Source organism: Centrocercus urophasianus, unplaced genomic scaffold, assembly GCF_019232065.1.
Source record: "Centrocercus urophasianus isolate 14NV4802_14NV808 unplaced genomic scaffold, USGS_Curo_1.0 seq_23, whole genome shotgun sequence".
Classification (NCBI taxonomy): domain Eukaryota; kingdom Metazoa; phylum Chordata; class Aves; order Galliformes; family Phasianidae; genus Centrocercus; species Centrocercus urophasianus.
Window position 1 is genome coordinate 7,365,181 of NW_024884789.1, and position 6,000 is coordinate 7,371,180.

The window sequence follows — 6,000 nt, forward strand, 5'->3', positions numbered from 1 at the left end:
TGTGGGTGCTTTTGTGGAGTGGAACAAAAAAGCTGTTGTCAAAACTACTGATGTAGCCTCGTCCTTATCAGTACTCCTATCAAGGTAGGGATGGATTTGATTTCTCCCTCCTGACTTCCTGGCTGTGCTATTATTTCACACTAAGTTAACCCCTATGAATAACAGAACTACCAGGAAGTTTCCATCAGGATTGACCTTTGAAAATCTGTATTTCCAATTAAATATGCCGCCTCTTAAAATGTTAATAATTTACTCAGTAAGTGTTCTGAGATGTCATCAGAAAATCAAACCTCTCGAGTATCTCTTTTCAAATTCCATCACAGAATCTCATTACCTATGGAACTGAAGCTGGGTGATGTTCCCTGTGAAACACTGGAGCAGTGTCTTACCCCTATCAAAAAGGAAAGAGCATTTTGTGGGTGCGCCATCCCTGGAGGTGCTCAAGGCCAGGTTGGATGGGTGCTGGGCAGCTTGAGCTGATGGGAACTTCCAGCCCATGGAGGGGGTTGGAACTGGGTGATCTTTGAGGTCCCTTCCAACCCAGGTCATTCTGTGATTTTGTGAAAAGGATACTCTGGGCAGTAAGATTCACCTAGAGATCAGAGTGAAAGCATATGGCATTTGAGCTACAGTTCACATATACAGTTCACAGCGTATTATGGTGACAGCTTGAATCTAATGTATTTTTTTTCAGATTTAAATTGATATGTTTTGCAAAGCAGTCAAGATGTTCCATGGGACAGAAGGATCTTTTTTTCCAGATTACTGTGTTCTTGACGTTAGACCAATCACGTGTCTCCCTTCCTTCTGTTCTCCCCATAAACATAAGGTTCCTGCCATGTGACAGTTATTCTGCACTAAGTAATGGAAAGCATATTTCTTGGGGCTGGGCCTGTCTGCTGGTACTCCTGTGCTCTTCCATCCCTCTAATATATAGAAAACTTATTCTGCTTATTTCCCAGCCCCCTGCCTCAGTTTTCATTTCCTTGATGATTCTGATGGTGTATGCGTGGGGAGAAAACAAAAAGTTGAGCAGAAATGATTATAAACATTCATGCTTGACTGATCAGGTTTTCTCTGAATAGCTGAACTTTGGGAAATGACTTTCTGTGGGCTGTGAGCATGCAGCTGTAGAATAGTACCTTTTAAATTTCTTTGGATTTGTTGAAAACCATTCAGTTTTTAGGTTTTTTTTAAGCCATCAAATGAATGAGAGCATTTCCTGGTTCCAATTTATTAGGCAGCTTAGCAGCCTTATGAGTGCCTGCTCTTCTGTAAATCCCAGGTGTTTAATAACATCCCAGGTAAACTCTTGGCGGTGGCCATGGAATTGTCTGCTTCTTGTCTGACTGTTCTTGCCATCAGAAATCATTCCCGTGTGGTCTGTGGGCAGTGTGGCAGGGATGGAGAACTCATGTCCCTCAAGGAGAATTCACCCTCAGCCTTTGTTCTCAGCTCTCTTGTTTCCCAGTGCTCTTTTCCTGGACTGCCACACATATTCATTTTTCTATGACTTTGTATACACCAGCAGACAGAGATGGGTTGGCATCCTCTATTATGAGTGCTCTGCAACGCTTGTGCTGAGCAGGGTGGCTGAATTTCACCTTCATTCTTATCTAGGCACAGTGCTGTGAAAGATGTTTCCTTTCCCCCAGAGCTGCAAATGTTGGCGCTGTCACTTTAAAAACAAAGTCATAATGCACATGGATTACAGGGAGCTTGTCTAAACCAGTTCCTATGCTGGTTAATTCTGTTTCCACTCATCTCAATGCATAGAATGCATTTCAAAACACAAAAAAATCCTCTGCTCCTTTTCCAAAGTAACGTATGTGCAAAGGGAAGGGAAACAACGCTATTTCATACATGCAAGCAGATTCCTACCTTCCGGACCTGGGTAGGAAGCCTGTCACATCCCGGCATGGCAGCATCGTGGAGCTAAAATCCTCACTGTAGTCATATTTTAAAAGTTTTGTTGGTCAGCTTGGCTTTAACGCCTTCAGGCTCCGCTCAGGTTTGTGTCCACCCAGACCTGGAAGCAGTTCTTATCACTGCTGTGCTCTGAAGGGAGAAAAAAAAAAAAAATTAATAAGTGGCAATTGCTCATCAGGCAGGATGTGGGCGTTACAGTCGTTGAGCAGTAGGGATGCACTTCTCTGACAGCCTGAAGCAATCGGGTGCAGTCAGATGTGAGATGGATCTCTGTCAGAAACTCCCGAGAAGAACACCTGATCCAAAACGACAGCAGTGTTTGAGCCCAGAGTTAGGCTGTTTCTTTGAGCAAAACACACACTTCTTATCAGTAAAAGACGAACCAGTGGTGCCTGTCTTTACTTTTTTAGAATTTTTCTTTTTCTTTTTAAAAGGAAAGAAACTCTTTTTTAAAAAGTGAAGGGAAACATTTCAGCAGCTTAAAAATAACGTGGCTGATCCAATCTGATGTAGCAACACTTTGAAGGCTACTACTTCTGATTTTTCAGTCTAATCTGGGGTGCTATTCTTTTTTACATGCAATAGTTTCGACAGTTGTTGGATGAGAAACCCATCTCACTGCTCACTTTTGTTAACTTAGACGTTTCTTATTGCCTGGAGTGTGGGACAAAGAGGTCAACATTGGGATTCTGAAACACTTTCCCCCCACTGGAACCAACCAAAGGGTCAAGAAACTTGATTCTTCTCCTGGGGGAGCTTGGTGCTCTGATGCTGACAGTCCTTATTAGACCAGAGAATGAGGGTCTGGATCTGCTCTCAAGTATTTGTCACAGCAGCAACTGGAGTGGATAGCCCTGATCTGCTCAGCAGCACCACTCGCCATCTTGCTGGTTGCTGAAAGCCTTGCTTCTGTTTGTTGCTGTAGAGGCAGTGGGACTTTGCCATGGACCATATGTGTCACACTAAGGTGTCTGTCAGCATGGGCCCAAATGGCAGCAGCTGCTCAGAGGAGCTCAGTTGAGATGTGAAGGCAGTAGGTAGCTTGGGAAGGTAACAGCTGGAACTCAGCCACCCAGCGCTGTGAGCACCAGCATAGTGAGGTCAGTTAGCAGATGTGGTGCAGTGGGCATGGTGGTAATGAGTTAACAGCTGGACTAAATGATCTCAGTGGTCTTTTCCAACCTTAATGATTCTGTAGTCACTGCAAAACTCCTTGCCTGTTTGTGAGGGGACACGTGGCAGGAGTTGGATGGTGCTCATCAAGTGACCAGAGGTGTGTGAAGATCAGTTTAAATGGAGAAGAAGGTGGGAAGAGCTGGTGAGAGGCTGTTGTGGTCCCTGAAAGAACAGAGTTGTGCATGTCTAGTGGGAAAGGGAGAGATTTAAAGGAAGAAGCAGGAGCTGATGTCTCATCTTTTTTGGAGAAAGAGAAAGATATTTATCCAAGCTGGAAGACAGGATGTTGTGGCAATTAAAATGGTGAGGCATTAAAATTGGGAGCTTGCCTGATTGCTTTCAGGATGACTATGGAGGTGGCAACTCTGATTTGCTCCTATGGAAAAGCTTTAAGAGTTAGAATGTGAAGGCAGGAGAGAAGAATGAGCCAACGCTGACCCCGAATCCCAAGTGACAGAAGCTGAAGCACTGTTTCAGGGATGTATTTGGTGTGTGTCAGATGAACTTGCCCTCAGTTTGAAGTTCAAATCTATAAAAGAGGAGTCTGGACACTTAATCATAGTCTAATGTTCTTAACAATCTAGTTTCGATTAAAAACTTGCTGCCTTGGAGCACAAAGTGAAATGTTGTAGATTGATATGGACAGATGAGGTTCTTTCTATATCCAGAGAGCAATAAGATAACCACTACCTTCATTTAAAAATTAATTGTCCTTTTATACTTACAGTTCCCTCAGCAGAAAATCAATACTTTATTTCAGTAACTCTGTCTTCCTACAAGCGTGATTTCTCCTGTCTACCTGTAGCGCACAGACAGGATTAATCTATTTTATTTAATCCACTTGTTGGGTTTTTAACATTTATTTTAACTTTATTTGGTTTTGCGTGTGCATGATTTGTTCTTTTGCATACTTCAAATGCTGACTTTACACTTAGTTTCTGCAAACTTGTTCATTCAATCTATCCCACTCAGTTACGGTCAAGTGATAAATAATCTTCCCTCAATAAACTTGCTTTCAGCCAGTCATAAATCACTTGGTCAGTACACCCTCTGAAAACTAAAGGCATCGTTTGCGGTTGCCCAAAAAAAGTCAAAACCAAATAAGCACATAAATCAATCAGAAGAAAGTGTTAAAAATTGCTGTTGTGCAAATGTTTCCTTCTGGCGTAACCCTGTGGTAAGAATAACATTAATCATCGCTGAGAAAAAGATGCAACATGCACATAGAATAACTGAGCTGCTTATAACCCTAAATCAAATAATCATTTCTCACTTGAGACACACACGGTCTTACTTGCAAGTCAGAGAAGAAGAGAAAAACAAAAGGTTGTGCTTGTGAGCTGTTGAGCTGAATGATGGGCAGTTGGCCTCTGGAGACAAAAGCCTCTCTAGTCCTCCAAAGTTCAAATTGCGTGGATAATCCTTGATTAAACTTTGCCGAAGTGAGATCCTGAGGAAGTCTAGGAAGCTTTTTATGAGAGACTGGAAACTGTAGTTCAGAGATAAGAGTAGGGTAAAATGGGGTGAATTGTTGACTGCTGAGCATGCTGGTGGGAAGAGCTAGGATGTGAGCAACATACGCCAGCTGGAAGAAGGCAGATAAGCCAGGGCTGAGGTCTTTCTGTCAGCTGCTGTGTGCTGGAGAACTGGATCCCCAGTTTAAAGGGTTTTTCTGTATCTCACTGGTATTGCCTTTGGCTGGCCAGGCTCTGAGCAGTGCGTGAGCCACTCTGATCCTTTGAGAGATGATGCAAAACAATTCATGTGATATGTAAGGTTTAGATGAGCTTGGAAAGCAATGTCTATCTGCACCAAGACCATCCTTCATCACATATGTGCTTTGTTAAGGAGACTGAAGCTGCTTTTCCCATCACCCAGTGATACAGTGCACGGTATGTGAATCCCCTCTAATCACAGTAAACAGCAAACAAAGGAGTCTTGGAGAAACAAATGGGTTTGGCCTTTAAGCCAAGGTTGTAAGGTCTGAGTAGATACTATGTGAACACAGTTTAATGTACTATGTACTGTTCAAACCTCATGCTGTTTAAATTCTACAGACAGAGACAAACACATCTGTTGTTCTTGTCAGTTATTTTATAGATTAAACTGGCTGCTACCCAGGAGAACCATAAGCAAAGCTCTGTGGAAATTTTTCACTGCAGCAAAGCTGACAAAGAGGAAAAAGGAAAAGTGTGTGACAATATTTTTACAAAAGCAAAAGATGCACTTCAAGGTAGAACAGGAACTCCTTTTCACGTGACTGTTTCCTGGTGGTGATGTCCAGCATTCTCTAGCTTGCAGGGTATTTCTCAGACACATCCTTTGACCTTTCATCTTGAGAAGCTACAAATGCCTGCACTGGATTGAGGCAGCATCAGTGTTTTGACATGGGGAGAAGTCTTGTGAATGACAGTACTCATCAGTCCAAAGGAATTATGTCTGCATTAAAAAGTGTATGGATTGGTTTTCTCAGGTGCTTCAGAAGTTTGAGGAGAGAAGGATTAAATAAATGTAAGTAATAACAGAGCTCAAAGTCTGGAGTTCTGTCTTTGTGTCGGAGTTTGTGACCAAAGTTGCTGCCTGTGTCTTGTTCCTTTTCAGAACTGCTTAGTACACAGGGTTATAGAAGCACAGAATGCTTGGGTTGGTAGAGACCTTAAAATATCACTGAGTTCCAACCCCTGCCCTGGACTGGTTGTCCCCACTGCACCAGGCTGCCCAAGTTCCCATCCTACCTGGACTTGGGCATCTCCAGATGACCTGAAGTGAGTGAGGGTCAGGGATGCACAGAGCTCTGTGCTATGGGAGGCATCGGGAAGCTCAATGCTGTCAGTCCTTCCAGCAGGAAGGTCAGACTTGTTGCAGCATGTTGGCCAATTCTGGTTGTAATTTGCC